The sequence below is a fragment of the Aythya fuligula genome, chromosome 1 (genome assembly GCF_009819795.1).
Source record: "Aythya fuligula isolate bAytFul2 chromosome 1, bAytFul2.pri, whole genome shotgun sequence".
Classification (NCBI taxonomy): domain Eukaryota; kingdom Metazoa; phylum Chordata; class Aves; order Anseriformes; family Anatidae; genus Aythya; species Aythya fuligula.
The window spans coordinates 94,723,203-94,745,268 of record NC_045559.1 but is presented as its reverse complement, the minus strand read 5'-3'; positions in this window follow the sequence as shown (position 1 = coordinate 94,745,268).

The window sequence follows — 22,066 nt, the reverse complement described above, 5'->3', positions numbered from 1 at the left end:
CTTGGAAGCCCCCCATCATAACGGAGCTATTGAGCGCAAAGGCAGGGAGGGATGAGAGCCTAATAGACCACAGCTGCTCTAAGTGGGAGAAGAGGAGGAAAATAAACTACAGGCCATTTTAAATTAGAAAGAGGCAATTAGAGATTTTTTTTACTACTACTAAACAGATATTTGAATGGAAGAGGAGGATGCTTTAGCTGACATACTGCAAAATTTGTCTCCCAACTTTTATATGCCCAATTCCAAAAAGATTACTGCAAAAATATCAGTTACTGAGCATACCCAGATGTGTTGTCTGATTAAAAATAAAAAATCAGAACAAAGCTAGGGAAGCTTTATTTCTACTTTGATAATAATTGTCATTAACAAAACATGAAGAGAGGGAGTAGGTACAGAGAGAAAATGAAAGCAATACAAAAGAAGATAGAAAAAATCACGAGTAAAGAAAATTAATACAAAACCTAATGGGAAAAATACCTGATAGGGCAGACATCTTCCTGCATTTCAGCAACCAGGTTTCAAGAAACATTTGTTATCTACAAATAGGAACCTCTCCAACTCTGTGAACTACAGAGTTTCAAGGACAACTATGATGATGCCAAAACCGACTTTTATTATCTTAATAATATCCAGTATCTTAATCCGTCTGAGGTAATGAGATACAAAAACACAAACTTATATTGATCCATACAAGGCAAAATTTATGTTTATTGGCTACCTGGCTGTCAAGCTCTTTCTTCTGACCTTTTTGATCATAGAAAGGTACAACTGTCTCTCACATCCAGTATTAACTTATCCTGTGACTTCCACACAACCTACAGATAAATTGATCTAAGATGCTTAAAGCAGTTGCTTATAGCTGCCAAGCTACTACTTATGATCTTACACCTTCTATTCCCACTGAAAGAGCTAGGATTAAATGGGGGGAGTCACTGATGCTAAATAAGTTTCTTTTTACCACATTGGAGATTATAAACCGCACAGAACTCTTTCAAACCAATCTGTCAGAGTGCAATAGGCACCGGTTTTATTTCCCTCCAGCAAGTAAGTACTTGCTGTACTTACAGCCATCTGTCTTTCATTCCTTTTTAGAACAATTTCCCCATTCTGCCCTTGAAAACAGTTTAGGGATTTCATGTCAGCACTGGGGTGACGACTTTGTCCTGTGGGCTTGAAACAAGTGCAGCTGTGTGAGGTCTCACACTACATGAAGGTTTTGTACAGGGAAAGCAAGGGAGCACAGAAAAACAGTGGATGTCAATGGGAAGAAATGACTAAATAAGAGTGGCAGGGAACATGAGGTTCAGGAGAGAAGCAATGAATAATTTTCAAAAGAACACCAAGTGTTGGGGAAGATGCAGCCACGTGAACTGGAAGGTGGAGAGGGTAAGTTTTCCACAGGTGACCATGAGAGAAAACAAGGTCACAGGCAGGGGGGATACATGCAAGAGAAGGAAGAGCACTGGAAAGACTAGGAAGACAGAAGAGTTGTAGACAGCAGGGGAAGAGAGGAGGAGATCACGTTGCTCCCTTCTCACAGGCTCTGCGAGGCAGTTACAGGTACTTGGTATTCCAATCAGTATTAAAGCAAGTCTATTTCAGTGCAGGCGAGGCTACTATCTTCTGATTTGGATTTAGTCCAACGCTTCTAAGACAGAAAGCAGATGGTTTTTAACTTAATTCTCTAACAAAAGCAGAACCATTAAAAAGATGCTTCAAAAGAGTCCTGTAAGACATTTGTTTATAAGCACTTGCCTAAATAGGGCTCCTTATTTTTTGAAAAAAAATAAAATATAGCTTTTGTGGACTATTATTGCCTTTCAATGACAGGGCATATGCCATAGCCATGTTTCTTATTATTATGGTTTCATTATTTCTGTGGACATAGGTACAACATTGGCTTCTCATAAACAACTAAAGATATGATAACTCTAATGAAAAAGAGAAACAGATTAAGTTTGCTAAAACAGTAGCCACCCTTGTAAAATGCTTTACTTGGTACTGCACAAAAATTCATTAATATACTGATTTTTTTCATTCACCAGAGCAAATTAGCAGAGACTCATTGGTCTGATGAAGGGAATGAAAATCATAGAGTACTGAAAGAAAAAAGAACAAGATTTTATTTTCAGAAGTGCCAACCCCTATATTTTAATATAAAAAACAGATGCCTAAAACCAGTGTAGTTGTTTCCTTGATTCAAGCATTTCTGGATCACACATTATGTGTTTGATTTACTGGAAGGCAAAGCATATATACTTTATCACAGACTGTATATAAGGAACATGCAAATGTATCTAAAAAATGAGGTGAAAAACTTCAGCCCAGACAGAAGCAATACCTCAAATTGGGGTCTATATACCTGTTGCAAGTCATTCAAAATATAGTTAATTATACACAATAACTACCTATAAAGATGCATGAATTCAGATTCTATAACTTGTATTGAAAATTCCTGTGTTAAGAAGATGACTCCTTTTCGTGAGTTTTGAAAGCAGGAGATGCATCCATATCTTTTGTTAGGCATGCATGACTGTTTTCATTCTTTTGACCTCTTAGCTTCTTCCATTCACATTTTTCTTTTTTCTTTTTCTGACAAGAAGTTCTAGTAGTAAAACCATACTCTAGTTAAGCAAATAAATTATCCATTATCACACTTGAGTACAGCAGACTGAGATCTAAAATACTTAAAAGCCTGTAAGCAACTCTTCATCAAAAATAATTATCGTGTTTCCTTTTTTTTTTTTCACAGTTAGTTCAGCATACCACAGAAAAATACATGAAAACAGATTTGATGCAGGGAATATCTGTGTATATCCACGCTTTCTCCATTTCATGCCAGGGGCACTATATTCAAATCTGTATTCATAGGCTTGTTAGGACAGTTTGCAAAACTGAGGCCTCAGAGAAAAGTGACAGATATTCTAAGAGGTCACACAACACCATTTCCTACAGTTTTTGTTATGAAATTGAGTCAAAGAGCCTTTTTTGTCTTCCCACATCAGGACGGATCAGGAACAATTCACTACAAACTGTTGGATTACCTTGGTGTAGAGCTAGTGAATAAAACCTAGGAGTAAAAGTTAAAAGGTAAAGAAGTAAACCATTCCCCCATGTTTACGCCAATTACCAGAAATGTCACCTACTCCTTATTGATAACGTGCCTAAGCATCAGTTTTCAAGAACACGTGAAATAAGCTGCAAAAGTGAAGTGTATTCATCATACTGCTATTAAACTTTAATTTGTTACCTATGCAAAATCAATTGTTCAAATCTCTAGGTGGTGTGTGGTGAGGGAAAAAGGTTAATTCTTTCTCTGACCTTACTTAAAAGGCTTCCCTATAAGCAGAGACCAACTATTTAACTAATTACTTTCATTTTAAACCTGAAGGATCAGCATTCCACAGAAAATGCTAGTGGAATTTGTATTAGACCATGTACACTGTAAAGCTTGAAGACATGAACTTTGAAGATCTGAAAGTCCACCAAGAAGCCAATATTCAAGTAAACTGTTGAAATACAAAGTGCTGAGTCTTCAGCCCCTACTATACACATCTTCTATTAAACAGTACTGTTTGGTAATACAGACATAGCCATGAAGCCTGTTTCATTAATACCTAGGTGCTTCAAGTGGTCTACACCTTCTCAGCAAGACTTTTCCCACCACAACGGCGCACTATTTCACCCCTTCAACATGAAAGGATACTGCAAACACACTCAATTAACACTGCTGCAGGTCCACAGTGAATTGGAATCCATCTACCCAACCAACCTTATTTGTGAGGCCAAAGGTTCAAAGCCTTTGTCTTAGCAGAGAGCTCTAGTTTTCCAGAACCTTTCAAGTCTTCTGTTCCCTGACACAAAAGCGCTGCAGTGCACCATATAATAACATAAGACCATCACAAGCAGAAATTCCTGCATGATTCATGTTGCTTTCAGGAAACCTCCCTCAGCCCTCAAACAAGACTTAGTTGAAAACAGCTCTGTAGATGCCATAAATTTTAAAGAATTCAATAGGATTTATGTTAGCAGCACAGCAATTACATTATCAGAAAAGTCTGATTTTAATTAGTGTTTTGAGTTGGATGGCAAAACGTACCTTATCATCTGTTTTACCAAGACAATACCCGTTTTGGGGATTATATCAGAAAGCAGGTGTGGTTTACATAAGCCAGAGGAGAACAACAACTGTGGGAAGGAAAGAATGAGTTTGTCAGTGAACACTTCAAGGATAATCTGTAGGATAAATTCAACTAATTTTGTCAGAGAATGCCCTGTTCCGGAATCCAATATCACAACTGCTGCTGTGATACTGAAGAGCACATTTAACTTGTGCAATAGTCTCCATGAGGTTTGGGAAGTTTTCCTTTTTTTTTTTTTTTTTTTTTTTTTTTTTTTCCCCCTAGGAATTTCCTCTTCGTAAGAAATTTTTTATAATGAAGTTTAATTCTAAACTGACATGAGTCAGGCACTTAGAGCTCAAACATTTTCAACACATCAAAGCACATCCAATGTAACAAATAAAACTGTTCTCATAAAATGGCAACAAAGATGGTCAAAGGTCTAGAGGACAAGATGCATGAGGAGCAGGCGAGGCCCCTTGGTTTGCTCAGCCCCGAGCAGAGCAGGCTGAGGGGAGGCTTCATGGCGGCCTGCAGCTCCCTCACGAGGGGAGCGGAGGGGCAGGCGCTGAGCTCTGCTCTCTGGGGACAGCGACAGGACCCGAGGGAATGGCATGGGGCTGGGACAGGGGAGGGTCAGGCTAGGGGTTAGGGAAATGCTCTGCACCCAGAGGGTGATCGGGCACAGGGGCAGGCTCCCCAGGGCAGTAATCACAGCACCAAACCTGACAGAGTTCAACAAGATTGGACAACGCTGTCAAACACAGGGTCTGATTTTAGGGTGGTCCTATATGGAGCCAGTAGTTGGACCTGACAATCCCTGAGAGTCCCTTCCAACTGAGGATATTCAGTGATTCTATGATCTGTAGGAGTCTTGCACTATACCATAAAAGCCTAAAATGTGATACTACCTCAAGTGAATGGAGAACAGTCATTTGCCTGAGTCTCTCCTAAAACAGTGTCCTTTTTCCAAAAAAAAGTTTTAGCTTATGGTCTTGTCTTATGATACTTATGACAGGCTATTTGAATGAAATCTGGGCAGGGATGGATGATGGGTAGGGTAGATAAGGTAAGATGGAGAAAATAATATATTCCTAGGAATGAGCAGGAGATACCAGTTTGAAGCCTGCCTTTTTCTGTTAAGCCCTAGATAATCAACAACAAACCCAATGACAATGTGACAGTTTTTTTACACAACAGCTCTGGCTTATGGCTCACAGCTGTAAAAAGGAGAAGGATATTTAAAGTCTGAAACAAGCATAGCCGGATATGGGAGAAGCATACTCCAAAACAAAAGGCAGAATAAGTTATTTCTTAAGCACAATAAATTATGCACCTCAGTTTGCATTTCTCCATTTCTGGAGTCATAGTCTGTATTAAATCTATCTTGCAAGATTAAAATTCTACTTCCTCTCTGCTCTTTTAGATGGAAGCCCTCATCTTTCCTTGTTTATCCTCTTGCTGCTGAAAACTTTTCCCTAACTCTCACTGCAGCTTTGTAGCTACTTTGAGAGTAGCAAGGTCATCTCTTCCTCTTCTCAATACTAATGGCTGGTCTCCGAATTATCCTGCTTTTTCTTTTTTAGTCTTTTCTGAATGAAGCTCCTTTCTCTAACACCTTTTGCAGTTGCTTGACATAAACAAAACATTTAAAATGGAAACAACAAATCCAATATTCATGAAAATGTGTGTTACTTTAAGTGCTGGCAAATGGCCTTTGTTGTGCAGAAAGTCAGATCAGATTACCATAATTGGTCTCTTTCTGGCCTTTGAATATAACAAAAACCTCTTGGCTCATTCCTACTCACCCATATAATTAGGAGGCAGAGCATCAATCAGTAGCTTATACATATAGAAGACCTGGTGTTAAACATGCTCAATTCCTGGCTGTACTGAATGAGATGTACTAGGAGAGAGCATGATTTTACACCGCATCAAAAGAATAACTTTATGAAATCACACTTCGCTTTGAGATCTGAAACCTATTTCATATACTGACAGACTATAAAATCCTGGAAGGCTCTCCTTTCCTTCAGTAAAAATAATAGCACTGCCTTTGAAAAGAACAGGAAATCTTATATTAGGCTGGTGGTTGTCATGCTATGAAAAATTGCCTCGTCTAACTGAAATCTGATTCAAATGGCTTGATATCAGGCTTTTGATATGTTGCATTCTTAACTACAGGTATAAAGAAATTTTCCTACAGAAGTTTACTTGAACAATGTGATTATTTGGGTGCAGATATAAGAAAAAAATGAAGCTGATTACAGCAATCCTCAGCTACCCCCATATTAACAGGAATTTGTTGTGCGCATTTCACTATATGCTATTTCAAAGTATATATTTAGGAGTATCTGTGGGCCAGAACCTGATGACAGACCCTGTAGAAGCACAAAGAAAGGTCGAGAAGATAGCTATTGCCCCAGATATCCCTGTGTAAATAAAGTAATTGGTTTGACCTTAAAAACAGCTTGCTTATAACCAGAGTATGTGATTTTACTAGGTACAAAGGTTTTCAGCTGCCACAGCCTCACATGAGAGAGTAAAGGCAGTTATCCCTTTGCATGGAGAAAACAGAATGGTTTTCCTGAACAGGGCAACCCATACAGAAGGGTTTAACTCTGCTATGGGCTTAACTGGCTTCACTTTGTGCCCTGTAGCTTTGTCCTGTGTACTCTTTGATGCCATGATCTAGGCTACAAAATGCATCTCCCCTATCCTGCTTGGATTGTGTCTGATAACCCTGAGACAGGATGGAAGATGGAAATTCATAGCCATTTTGTTGTTGGCCAGTACAGCTCAGGAAATAAGGTGAGTGAGCCATATACCAATGCTTGGGTTTTCCCTTACACCATCACCTTCAGCTCTTCTCCATGTCTCTGCAGCATGTTCATAGGTCAGACAACCTGCATTAAACCTGACCTGAGCTTACCTGGGACTGAGGCTGAATGTATTTCCATATTTTGGTTGTTGCTTACCTTTTGGCTTAGATTTATTAATGATCCCTTTGCTATAAAATTCTTGGATGGAGGTAAATAAGGCTATAACTCAAAATATTTTGTGCAGCAATCTGCTGTGGAAAAAAGAATTGTAGATTTCTGGTAGTGACGACTGGTTGTACTAATAACAATTTTTATTTTTTATTCATACCAGAACACACAGGAGTTATTGACTTTAGTGAAAACAAGTAACAAACATGAGAGTACAGAAAACATAATACAGAAATTCAGCACTTATGGCAATTTTGTACTAAAATGAAAACTGCTATGCCTTAACCACCAAGTTAGAAAAAATCCAGTTCACATATCTCAGCCTAATCAAAAGAAATAAACACCAACAATAAGCAGCTCATCTCTGACCCCCTGCATCTTTTAGATTTCTCTAATCTGTGCTGTTTCATACCAATCAATATATTGCTATTACCTGACAAGCAGGCCTACTAATTATAGAAAATAACCTGTACCACCAAAAATACTACAGCACTGAATATTCATATGTGAGTGTAAATGCTAATTCATGCACTGTTTATATTACATTGGGCTAATCATTCACTGGAGGAATCTATTAAAAGCATGCTGTCACTCCCAGGGATCTGGTTTGTCTGAGTAAATCAGAATCATGAATCTTTTCAGCTATTTGGAATAAACAAATGAATACATAAAAATGGATCTGATCAACAAAAAAAAAAACCTTGTGGCCAACAAAGGAGAGGGCCAGGAGCAAGTCAACTGATCTTCTGTCCCCTCTAGAGCCCATTGCTCACTTTTTCTTTCATGGCAGATGGAAGGGAGTAAGAAAAAAAAAGAAAAAAAAAAAAAAAATACCAAGAAATGGTATTGAAATTTTATGGTCAAACAAGAGGTCAACTCTTCAGAAAAACTGCTCTCTTGCCAGGAGTTTCTGAAGCCAGTATTCACAGATATAATGTGGTCAACAATGTCACCACCTTTAAAAAAGCCCACAATACCTTGTGGCCATATTACTTACAAAGGATACCAGAAGAGTACTAGCCTAGTGAGAAGAGTGAAACAAAGCAGAGACATCCTAGTGCCCTGAGATCTGCCAAAAGTCCTGCTGGCCCCCAGACCTCAAAAAACAGACAGGAGAGTGAGAGAAGAGGAACAAAGATTTGTGAATCAGGAGTCCCGTTAAAAAGAACTCACAGTTCTCAGTGATTTTCCCATCACTTCATTTCACTGTTGTTCTCTTGTCTGAAGCTCAGACCTGTTAGTAGTCTGCACAACTACCCTATTGATGCTTTAGCAGCAGACCAGGAAGGCATTCAACAACATATACATGCTGTAGTCAATAGAAAAGCTTTCTTGAATTAATATGCAAGAGTTGATCTTTACAGGTAATAAATAATGCTCAGTAAACAGAGACCTAGTCTTGTAAAAAACATAGTGCTTTTGCATTTTGTACCACAAGTTGCCCTCAGACCTTAACAAACCATAACTACAAGATACTGTATTATGTTATGGATAAGTTTTGTGCAACCTAAAAAAAGAATAAATGAAACAGTAAAACCCATTGAAATGCCATGGATTTATAGAGACATTATTGTGAAAACCTGTGGATTTACGGATAAATTATTGTGAAAACCTGTAGAATTTGTTATTTTGTTGGAATCACTTTTTTTAAAGTGTGTTAAATTATCCTATGGATAACAGATAGTATTTTTAATTTTATCATGGCCAAATTTAAGATTGGAGCTTTTCCCTTAACAAGCATCCTCCAGAAGACTAACTTGCAGTTGTCCTAGAACTCTGCATGCCATATGCGTTATTATTTTTACTTATGATTTACCTATTTATGTTTTACATATATATGTAAATACATATATTTTATATTGCTGATACACACTAATTTTTTTTTTCCCCATGTTTGGGGCTGCTTTATAACATAACATCCAACAGCAATTACCAGTATGCAAAGTGGTTTACATTGGAAACTTAATAAAATGTTTAATAAACTGTTTCCTATAGTTGCTGAAACAGTGTTGTGTAATCCCAAATTTTATCTGATTCAAAGTATACTTTAAGGAAGGGGGTGGGGAGGAAAGGGAAAATAATTAAAAATAAAAAGGAACCCCTGTCCTGTGAAAAGCTGAAAAGCTAAAGCAACTGGAAAGCTGCCATCTGTGATACTAACTGTCATCCACAGAAAAGCAGGTAAGAGAGAGCAACATAACCGTCAGTGCTAGAGAACAAATAGCAATGGTAGAGCATTGAATATTACCCAGAAAAATGAATCAAACCCTCTCAAATAGCAATGAAAAAAAATACAGAAATACAATACCAGACCTTAAACAAAGTCATTTATAAGAGAATATTTGTAGCAGATTTCCAACCTACTGTAGTAGGAAAATTCATGAATAATATTAGTGGCATTTATGTGCTCCACTTTCTTCCTGTACAGTGTTTGTCTAATGTAATGAGATCTGGATTGGCTGAATATAATAAAAATTTTAGAGTGCTATACCTGAAACTGATCATGCGTGTTTATAAAAAAGAAAAAAGAGGCAAACCGAGCATTTTTAATGCATATAATACTCTCTGTTAATATTGACACTCAGCTGCACTAATATGGGAGGTTATTGCTACTGAATTAACAGTGCTCACAAATTAACTGCACTAGAAGCCCCACAGATTACATGGCCATCTTCTATATAAATAAATAAATATATACATACATATATATATATATATATATATATATATATATATTATTCCTGTTTCTATTCAGGTAAAGACCATGACATCTAATTTCACCTGAACAATTCAAATCTTATTCTCTGAGGCAGACACTGTGGGAGAAGTATGACCAATAGAAGATGGATTCACTCTATTCACTGAAATTGAAGTGAAAATTACTTTTATGTCACTACATTTTAATATACTCTTCCTATGAATATACATACCAGTATACACACATACATATAGATAGATAGGTAGATGCCACCTACTACCACTAAAAGTTTAGTAACTCATATTGGCAACTCCAGAAATCCAAAGAGGGCTAGATAAAAAACTTTTGTTTGCAAGCCCTGTGTAAACTATGTACAGTTGTTTTCACCAGGAAGCAAGTATGAGTCACTTCTATCCTGAGAAAAGAGCCAGAAAATATTAGGTAGGATAAGACTGGTTTTGCTTACAGTATAAGTTAGAGAAAACTATGTTTAACAAGTCAGCAGCTTACTAATTGTCATCTTATGTCTCTGTTCCCTTGTTTTAGTCCTTACTTTTTGTGTACTACTCGTTCAGCCACCTTTTCAACAGCCAGCCAAATTCCTAGTAGCTACAAGCACGTTCATGGCTTTGGAAAGTATATGGTTGTGGGGAGTCCAAGGAACACCACTCCCTTTCCCGAGATGGAACTGGCCACCAGAGTTTTCTGCTCTAAACACACTGCTTATACTTGGTTAGGCTTGTACACCCAGATATCTAGGGATCATAGTCCTAAACTATAGGCTAAGGCAAGGCAATGTGGAAGTCTGGACATTACAAGCAAGATCCGAAAGAAGACCTTCCCCTCCTGAAGGATGCACACCAGGATTTCTTGCTCTCATCAGCTACCACTGTTCCGCTGAAGCTATCAGAATTTACTCCAGTGAAGGCTGTTCTCCCAGAGAGACTTTATACCTGTAAAGGATTTGCTCCACAGTTTTGCTGCAATCCCAGGAAGGCTTGTCTTGCATAACACATTAAATGAACTATGTATTTTCCTCATTTTTTTCGAGCACTGCCTTTATGCCATCTCCTTTGTAAAAGGAAAACTGCATCTGACATGTTTATATTTTCATCAGACATAATGGTCTCCAGATAATTTCTTAACAAATCATTTATAAACCTGCAAGCATACCTGCCAACCTTGATAGTAGAAATATGGCATGCAAAGTACAATAGGTCTGCAGGGAGAAAATACAGAGCAAAGGACCTCCTGACATAGACAGGAGAAAATGTTTCCAGCATGCATCTTCAGAACAACAGGGACTACTGCAAGGTAAGAGCAGTTAGGAAGTCTTTAAGTCTAACATATGTATTGACATCCTTTAATGGATTAGGTTTGTGAGATAAATGTGTTATAATATGGGTCCTGGGAAATACCTATGAGTTGAGATGAGTTGACAGGTCTGTATGCGAGGCATAACAGATTCATCCATCCTGGAAATACAGAATTGAAACTAAGTGAGATTAGAACTGACGCTATATCCAAGTGTGTCAACGGTTGAGACACTTGAGCTACAAGAGAGGTTGTAGTAGCTCAGATCCAATAAAAATTAAGCCAATGAACTGATGATAAACTTCACTTTTAGTCCAGTTTGCATGCACTCTTGACAGAAAACAACCACTTAACTTGTACAGCTTTCCCTCTTTCTCCAGTAAACTTACAAAGTTGGCGTTCATAGTAGACACTGCTTTGCATTTAAGTGTAAGCATAATCATATTTTTTGGAAGAGCCGATAAAATCAGTTATTCAGCTGAATAATGTTTAGATGCTGCTCTCTTTTGAATAGAGAAGTATGTCCACCTGAAGCCCCTGAGAGACATCGGGTATGCACATCCTGATCTGAGTAAAAGACCAAAAGTTCAAAAAAATCATCACAGACAAAAACAGGAAAAGCATATCTCACTCTCACTACATTAGGTTCACTGAACAAACAAGCTGCATAAAACATAAGGAAGGTTTAACGCAGTGATAATCTAATATTTCTTTTAACATTTGCTAACCTTTTCCTACAGAATAGGCCACTACAAACTGGCTGTGCTTAGGACTTTTTCACATTTATTAATGTTCTGAAAAAGAATTATTTTAAAGAGGAAATACACCAAATAAGAGCAAAGATGAGATAGACTTTTGCTGATTAGAAAGTACTATTGTCATTTTTGAAGGGAAATCTTCATGTTTATTTCTTACTTTATTCCTTCTGAAAACCAAAAGCAGCCTGAAATCATGTTATTGCCGTGCATTCAAGAAGATGACTAGCTTTTTGAAGGATCACTTAATTTTCTTTAAATGCTGTCTTCTCTGGGGGGAGAAACTTTTAAAGTGAGCCACCACCACTGTGAGAATTCCTAAAACCAGCCATACGTTATGAAGCCAGATACATAGCTTCTTGAACATCCTGCCCCCATATATCCAATAATGACTGCTGGAAGAGAAAGAGTGAGAGAACCAATAAATACACTTTCCAGCATATTCCCTAAAATCATATGAATAAGCCTTACCAGTGCTTCTGATTGAGATTATTTTGGACACTAGTTTAGATGACTTAAGCACTCATTCTTTTCCTACCTGCCATAAAACCAACCTGCTTACCCCCCTGTCCAGAACTTTTGCTGCTCCTAAAGTTCTTAAAGGTTTTTCCTTTTACCTCCCCTAAAAGTTATGGCAGAAAGAACCAAAATGGTTCTCCTTGAAGAAAAAAGGAATCTTTGAAACAGACTGAATCCAAGTAAGGATTTGCAGTCTGAAATGACCTTTGTTATTCCAACATCGGGCATCTGCATGCTGCCCTCTTTTTTCCTTTAGGTATCCTCTTTGTAATGCCCTCATCACGTAACTTAAGTTAAACACAGCCATGCAGGTTCTTAGAGATGACCCAGTATGACAGCATTTGTAAACTCTGCTCATACCACAGCTGCTATTGCAAATTTTCACATGCAGGAATGTGAAATGCATTTCACATGCCTGGCCTGCTTTATTCATCATGACAATGATCAGTTAAACAGTGTAAATCAGTTGCAGGTTCTCCAACAAAAGTTTATCTTGCTCTTTCCATAACAAGTCTACACAATGTTTTGATTAAAATCCCCTATGGAAGATCAAATGCACTTTCCCATTCACTATCTGCAATAGCAGTTGTGTACCTGAAGTAACCAAGATACCACTAGGGAGAAGAGCAGTCTTACAGAACTAACTGAAACCTAGTCCATTTTGACCTTTATGTTAACATTTTTCAAAGTGCTGAAATGATTTTGAAAGCCCAAATCTCCAAGGAAGTAAATATGACTTTGACACCTAGGTCACTTAGCTACTGTCAACCTTACTCCATTTCAGACAGATTAAAGGTATCATGTAAATAACGAGAGTTCTAATTTTCCTTTTAATGTAGGATTCAACAGTGAATGTGCTATTTTAGAAAGCTTTTTATAGTTTCAAAAAAAAAAAAAAAAAAAAGCAATCTCTCCTCCCCCCTTTTTTTAATAAAAAAAAACTTTGGAAAACTTTAGGTTGAGACATTTCTATCTAACATACCATAGTTCTGTTTTCCTTCCAAATGTTATGCTTATTTAAAAATATATACATCAATAATACATCAGGTTTAATTAAATAACCAATCACACCCCAGTGCATTTAATCAGCCTTCATTTACTTATCTGTGATCCTGTGAACCTAATCACACTCTATCTGTAAGTACCTTTCAGGCAGAAAATCTCAACTAAAAGACTAAAGACTAAGACTCTGGGTATGGGTGTGGGGGAACGGGACTAAAAACAAATAATAAAAAGTTCATGTCTTTTTTCCATAGAAACAGATATTTCTATCCATCATCATCAAAGAAAGTCTATAAAACCTGGTCTTGAATCTATGCAAAGAATCTTTTCAGAGACAGCATTTCAGAAGTAAGTGTGGATCCATTCATTTGCATTGGCAACAAGAAATCATGCCCCATGCCATGCCAAGTTTTCCAAGAGACTGTCCAACGAATAAGGTTAAAACAGCTCTTCCAAAACTGGTACCCACTACTGATAATTCTGTGTGTTCTCAGTCACAGCTTATTATGCCCTTATTCTCAGAAACATCTTGTGGAAACCTGCTTCCAGTTCAAGCAGGCGTTACATTTCACTTCTGGAACTTGGAATTTGCAAAGATTTAATGTTAAAAATTTTGATGCTTGTATAGCATGATAAGCTCCATATCTATAAATGTATGCAAATCAGACCACAGAATGGGGAAAAAACCAGAAGTGTAGAGGTGTTTTGTTCCTGAGACTCTTTTCTTCACTTTAAGCCAGTGATTCAAATTTTTTTTTTTTTTCACTTGAAAACACCTGGAAATAATTGACAAAGTGGTATTGTAGTCATTACAATAATTGTCTTCATTTGCTTTTTACCCACTTTTCCAAATGCTTTGTACATTCTACAGAATTTAGGTTCCAGCATGGGAAACACAGGGATCAAAATCCATCTCATGTTTATTTGTCAATTTATCTGTATGCGTAGTATTCATTCCAATCACAGTCTCTTTGTACTTCTTCATGCTAGATTTCATTTCCCTTGGTGAAAGTTTGGTAATTTTATTTTTTTCTTTAGTGCAATACAGCTATTCTCCCATTCATACATTCCTTCTTATCAGAAGTTGTATCTATTCCTCCTCTTCAGAAACAAATACAAGAACAAACAAACAAAAACCACCCCACCCTTCTGTTGCAGACAAACTCCAAAAGCCACAAAATGTTGTGTTCCTTTAAGCAGTGGAGTAGTCTTTAAAGGGTTAACTTCAACAATGTCCCCTTTTGACTTCTCCTGCACCTGCAAGCCAAGTAAAACTGTAAATGCTTTTCCAAAACACTTTGTTTTCTGAATTGGAAGTCAATTTGTAGGACACAACTTCAAGAAAAATAAAACATGCCCTTTGTATTTCTTGGGTCAAGCATCAATATTTAAAAAAGCAGCAGCATATTTCAGACTAAAGCAAAGCCGAGTTTGGAAGTTACAGAATGCTGTATTGTGCAAGAAGACAGGAAGAAAGCATAAGGGCTTTTTGTCAAAAGCACAGAAATGTGTAGTTTTTTCCACCATAAGAAAGAACTTTTCATATAAACTTTTACTCTCACTAATTTTAATGTTGGACATTTCTCGAGTTCATGGTATACTGCCAACTGCCACACTGACATCTGCTAGGGAGGGCAGAAATAATTTTCAGGCTACTGACAGCTCCTGTGAGTTGCAAAAACAGTCTTTTAAGAGTGGACATTGGAAAAAAGACTGTGGTGAAAAGCTCTTCTCTTCCTCACCTTCTGTTATTAAAGCTTTGTATAATCTCAGAAAAAAAAATAATGAAACCTCTCATTAAAAGTAGCCTCATCATTAAAAATAAAAAAGTTCCAGGTTAGTCAACTTGCAGAAATTGGTGGAATAAGTAGTCAAACATTTATAAAGTACATAAATACTACTCAACCAAGCTTAGAAGCTTGGATCTTGCTGACAGATGGAGAAATGAGGCCTGAGGAGCTGGAGGACAAAACTGCACATGCACTTCAATGTGACTTAACTCTTTTTCAGACAAACCAGTAAGAATATTTAATTAGCAGAGTTAGGCCTATATTACATGCTTCTAAAAATCAAAACAAGCAAATTGCCCAAAGGAAATCAAGAGAAAAACTAGAAACTGAACTCTGATCTTCTGAATTTCAGGCTAGTGCTATAACCACAACACTATCCTCTCCACAAAGCCATTGTTGCTTTACAATGGATGGCCTTACAGTGAACAGTTCAGCACATGGTGGGATATAGCTCGATGTGAAACTCTGTTTTCAGCACTTACTGTGTATTTTCAGCACTTGAATTGAAGTTCAGAATTCTCTTGAGAACTGGGTAGGAACATTAATCACAGCCTAACAGTTCAAGTCAACTTTATATCTAGACAACACCGAGATGGTGAAAACCAACCAACCAAAGCTAGTTAACTGATGTTTGTCTTAGATAACTACTGTTTTACAAGAGGGGCTGTAATGGACTGCATGCAAGCAGACTGCTGGTATGGTTAGATGATGTTAATATGCTTCGGAATGGTGGTACATGTCTATTAAATTATCATGTCCCCCCACCACAGCACAACTACTTAAACACATCTACAAAAACATACTCTTCAATGTTGCGGCCCTTGGTAAAGGCAAGCATACTTGAGCAAGCTGGATATACTCTTGCATACATCCAAGTCAAGGAACGAGTTCATAAGTCTTTGCATAATCCAATTCCAGAATGTGTGACTGCAGCAAGCACCAAGAGAACAAGTGTGTTGTACTATAATGCTAGGTGATCAGTCAGCTGCAGTGCAGTCTGCTGAATTATTTAGTCTCTACTGGTACATAACTCACAACGGCACTGCAAGACTAAGTTAAACTGCAAACTTGCCATTTGGGTTCTCTACAAACCCTATTCTCTCATTAAGTCAGGAATGTGAATGCTGCCCAACATACATTACTGTGAATGATGTAAGTTTATCAAGTAAAGACATGAGCCTGTCAGATAACTCCATTTCTAGCACGCACATGCTGAATGCTGCTATGAATCCAGATCTTCCAAAGCACAGTCAGCAAGGGTTTATAGTTATTGAAACATAGCTCATACGTTGTATAAACAAACACGCTTAAGGATGATAGGTTCTGGAGGGAGCAGACACCTTACCATTGTCTAACACGTTCCTCAGTAAGAACACTAACTAAAATATCCAAAGAATTGATAATGAAAAAAATATATATACATATATTATTATATAATAATAAATAATATATAAATATATATATAAAATAATACGTGTATAGATATATATACACACATACATACATATTTGGTTCGTTCACTGTTAGTTCAGTGAGTCTCTATCCACACAGATGATACCTGAAAGGGACCTTCTCTAAGCCTCTGGGGCTGCAGACTGCCGTGTAATGTACTAACCCACTGATCCATGCTGCCTTCAATTTTCTTTGATGCTCCCTATTTTTCAATTCTGAAGCACAATGGTAACCTTGCAACTGTAACGTGTATTTCTAATCTAGTTACCGGCTGCAATCTATTTGGGGAAATTTTCCAAAGACAGCCCTTTACACATGGAGACCTTCTACATGCACATTATGCCTAAAATAAATAAATATAACCCTTAAATCTCCTTTTGAAGACAGATCACACTATCAGCTGGAGACTACATCAATGGTTGTGAGTTAACCACTTTATAAAACATTCTCAGAGCCTCAAATGAGAGGCACGTTATACACAGAAAGTAGTATGTGTAGGAAATACACATTGTATATCTACAAAATGGGCCATATCCCACTGCCATTAAAATTGATGGGAGTTTTGCCATTCACTTCAATGGGATCAGCAGCAGTATATAAAGATGAATTGGCTATAAGCACACACACTGGTGCTTTATGGGCGTGACAATATAAAAGCCCCGTGTGAAGTAATGAAATGAATTATAACAGCACTAGGTATGTCAATCTTCCTTCTTCTACCTTCAGTTGCTATATCAGGAACATTAAACTTTTCCCTGGTTAGTCACAGAATCATAAAAATTACAGATAAAAAAGTACTATTAAGTCTATTTCCTGCCAACACAAAATTATTCCTCCCTGTACTTTTTCTAATCCTTTGTGCAGTCTAGTTTTAAACTCTTCAAATGTTCTGGTCTCTCCTCCTTCCTGTAAGGAATTACTCCATCAGCTACTTAATCACAGACTCAACCTATTTTTTTCCCAGAAAATACATGAACAAAGTAAAAATAAAATAATAAATAATAATAATAAACCACAAAACATGATGTACTATTCTAAACTCTTATAATCCCTTTTTACTTAAGGACAATTAGAAAAATATTACTTGAGAACTCTCTATATTTCTGTGCCTTTCACAGCCCACCACACCAAAATGAAGGCACAGCAGTAGCAGCTCATTTGTTCCTGGTGTGATAGAGACCACAAAAAGCAGGCAGTGATGTGAACTGCTCATTTGGTTTTCCGAATTTTGAGTAATGTGACTTGAAAACTGTCCCTCAGTGGACATAAGAAACCTAAAATATTTGAAATAAAGCTTTAGCAGTTTATGGCAGGCATATTTGAGACTTGCCAAAGCAGAGAGCTACAACTGGTGGTATGGGAGACCCTTTTCACTCATATGTTCCTAACACACACACTTAATGCCAAACCCCTTGATATAGGTAGTCTTTATTTTGCCAACCAGATACATTTGCTTTGTCAGAAGTAAGGTCAGGCTAAACTAATGGTCATTAAAGATGAAAGCCATATGTGAGGGAAGCATCACTTTAGAAAAAAAACAATATCATTACTTTTACCACCTGAAGTACTAGTTTCATTCCAATTTGGGTAGCTGTGCCACCTTCTAGTACTTTTATCTTCTTTAACAAAAGACTTAGCTCTGCAAAAACGTTTGGAGAACCTCTTATAGCTTTCAATATTACCTGTTGTTTTAGGGTAGAATATCTTTCCTTTTCCTCTGTGACTCTGTGACTGAAGTGTTACATCACCCCAGCACACTGGCAAGTGACCACCACACTGCTATGTCCAAGGACCATCACTAAGTGAAACAGCAAGAAAATATCTATGTAAGTGACCGGCTTAATTAAGCACTGCTGTAGGGAGTGGAAATTCTTCAATGAAATATATAGACTGGCATGAAACACAGATTTATATTCTACCCCTTCCTTTCAAGAGTACTTGTCACTTTTTTTTTTTCTTTTTTTTTTTTTTTAAACAGGGGATTTGGTTTTCATACCACCTGAAACATTTAAAAAATGAAACCATGGGAGCTCTGTTATGCCTGCCTCTCTTGAAAACCGTGTACCTTGCTAAGAAAAATCCAACCCCTTCCAAGGCCATTAGACCTTGACCTCAAATCTTAGGAGGCAGCAAGTAAGATCAGCCAATTAAAGAATTTTCTGACAAATATTTCTTGATTGCTATGATCTGTCATATAAAATCCTATCTTTATTTGAAGTGTTCATGTGGGGACACAGCAGCACCATCTAAAAGTTGTCTAGTCACTGTGTACACCCTGTGAGCTCTGATCCAAGTTTGACAAACCATAACTGAAAACTTAAAAGAGTTTCACTTTTACCTAAGTTTTTACCTGGATGTTGACTATTCATACGTGCTGTGCAAGTTTCCTCTGGGGCCTCATTTATAGCCAATATTGCACAGGTTTCCCAGCAGGCCATATTCTTTGACAGAACAGACTACTTAATCCACTTCTGATTCTCAGAATTTTCTCCCACCAAATCAATTTTTCTGACAAGAACGCTGCACCAATTGTCATCCATTTTGCTAGAAACAGCTAGCCAGGTTTTATTTCAATGTTCCTAACCAATTTAAATACTTTGAAAACTTTAAGCAAAACCCCACAGCCTTCTCGGCAATGTCCTCAAAAGATATTTTCCTACAAAGATAGAAAAAAACCCTAATCAGATCCTCCCTACCCCCAGCACACACAACTGTCGTTCCAAACAACTTGGATACCCCTTCTTCCCCAAAGGGATTCTCCTCTCCACCTATTTGCAAATCTTCTTCTGCACAGGATTCAGCACCACTGCTCTTCCATTCAGTTCAGCACCGTGGAAAGCCTTGTGCCTCTCTTCCACCATTTCACATTTTTCTTTCATTGCTCTTTCAGTTTTACCCCTCTTTCAGTGTATTTTCCTCTCTTTTTGAATACCTTAGTAAGAAAGCCAAGAGGTTGTTAGCTCTAGTTGACTGCAACAGTCCAGTGACATTTGTGTGTAATCTGTTTTTCCACTCTATTCTACTGTGGAGAATACTTTTGACAAGCCATAATTGAACTGTGTCAGATATCATTGATGAAGGATAACTTTTGGCAAGTAGTGAAGTTCCTTTCATATAGGATCTTAATTTCTTATTGGACCATACATATATATATAAAAAAAGAAAAAAAGAAATTTTTTCTGTATGTTTGAAAAAGGAATGGCAGTACAGCATAACAGTATTTGAGTTTCAGTTATCTCTTCTACCTCTGAAGTATAAAGGCACTAACATATGCTATGTGTAATACAATTACGAATAGTTACACAACTACTCTCTCAAGTAGTTGTGTAACTACTCTACTCGCTTGCCTTAAAAATTAGGCAGATTTCTCTGGCTACTCCACCACACAACAGAAGGGGGCACTTTCTTGCCCTCAGCTTGCTTACCTGCCTTTTTCCTGGGGCTGCCATTTCCACCACGATGGAGAGGCTGGCTAATTTGCTTGCTTCCTCATTTCCAGCCGTGTTGCATATGAGAGATGAGGCAGGATGTAGTAAGGATTTCGACTACAGCTCCCTAAGAAAAAGCTGGGAAAATGTCGCAGCCTTGGCCTGAAGGTGAGCAGAGAAAGTCCTATAGCATCAGAAGTATTGAAAAAGTATCTGAACAGACAAAAAAGCTTTCCAAGAAGTACCCTTAGTTGGAAGCTGCATTCTCATCTGTGCAAACTTATCCCCTTGCCGCCATGGGCATGCCTTCCTGCTTTTCCCTTCTTTTCCCCTCTCCCTCCAGAAATGCTTACCAAATCCCTGTCGGCAGCCAGAAGTGATAGAATATTAAAAAAAAAATAAAAAAAATCTCCACAGCACTTTGGACGAGCATTCAACTCACAGAATCACAGAATTTCTAGGTTGGAAGAGACCTCAAGATCATCGAGTCCAACTTCTGACCTAACACTAACAGTCCCCACTAAACCATATCCCTAAGCTCTACATCTAAACATCTTTTGAAGACTTCCAGGGATGGTGACTCCACCACTTCCCTGGGCAGCCTGTTCCAATGCCTCACAACCCTTTCAGTGAAGAAGTTCTTCCTAACATCTAACCTAAAACTCCCCTGGCTCAACTTAAGCCCATTCCCCCTCGTCCTGTCACCAGGCACGTGGGAGAACAAACCAACCCCCACCTCGCTACAGCCTCCCTTGAGGTACCTATAGAGAGCGATAAGGTCGCCCCTGAGCCTCCTCTTCTCCAGGCTGAACAAGCCCAGCTCCCTCAGCCGCTCCTCGTAGGACTTGTTCTCCAGGCCCCTCACCAGCTTCGTCGCCCTTCTCTGCACCCGCTCAAGCACCTCCATGTCCTTCTTGTAGCGAGGGGCCCAAAACTGAACACAGTACTCGAGGTGCGGCCTCACCAGAGCCAAGTACAGGGGGACGATCACCTCCCTAGCCCTGCTGGTCACACTGTTCCTGATACAAGCCAGGATGCCGTTGGCCTTCTTGGCCACGTGAGCACACTGCTGGCTCATATTCAGCCACCTATCCACCATCACTCCCAGGTCCTTCTCTGCCTGGCAGCTCTCCAACCATTCCTCTCCCAGCCTGTAGCTCTGCTTGGGGTTATTGCGCCCCAGGTGCAGGACCCAGCACTTGGCCTTGTTGAACTTCATACAGTTGACCTCAGCCCATCGGTGCAGCCTATCCAGATCCTCCTGCAGAGCTTTCCTACCCTCAAGCAGATCAACACACACACCTATCTTGGTGTCATCTGCAAACTTAGTGAGGGTGCACTCAATGCCCTCGTCCAGATCATCGATGAAGATATTAAAGAGGACCGGCCCTAGCACCGAGCCCTGGGGGACGCCACTAGTGACTGGCCTCCAACTGGACTTGGCTCCATTCACCACGACTCTTTGGGCCCGGCTATCCAGCCAGTTTCTAACCCAACGAAGCGTGCGCCAGTCCAAGCCAAGAGCAGTCAGTTTCTTGAGGAGAATGCTGTGGGAGACGGTGTCAAAAGCCTTGCTGAAGTCATATCTGCTATAAAGCAAAATAAATATCACTTCTTAGTTGGCCTTTTTTTTTTTTTTTTTTTCCTGCCTTTTTAGACTAGTTGAAAAGAAACTCCAGGAGAACAGTGAAGGGTTATATAGAACCCCGCGCAGTTTTTACATAAATCAGGAGGCCTTGCTGCATAATTTAGGTCTAATGCAATGCAGTTCACAGGGACTTGCCCATATGCTGAGATTGAGCAAAGTTCAGTTTTCAAGGATTCCTTTGTTCTTTATGTGATTACCTAGCCCACGTTCTCCTCAACCATTCAGTTTAACCACACATTTTTAATTCCATTCCTGAATAAGTTATATTCTTGGCTTTCCATTTCAATTTCCACAGGGCAAATAAAACTGATGGAAAGCATTTTGACAAGGATATTGTTATTTCATCCAG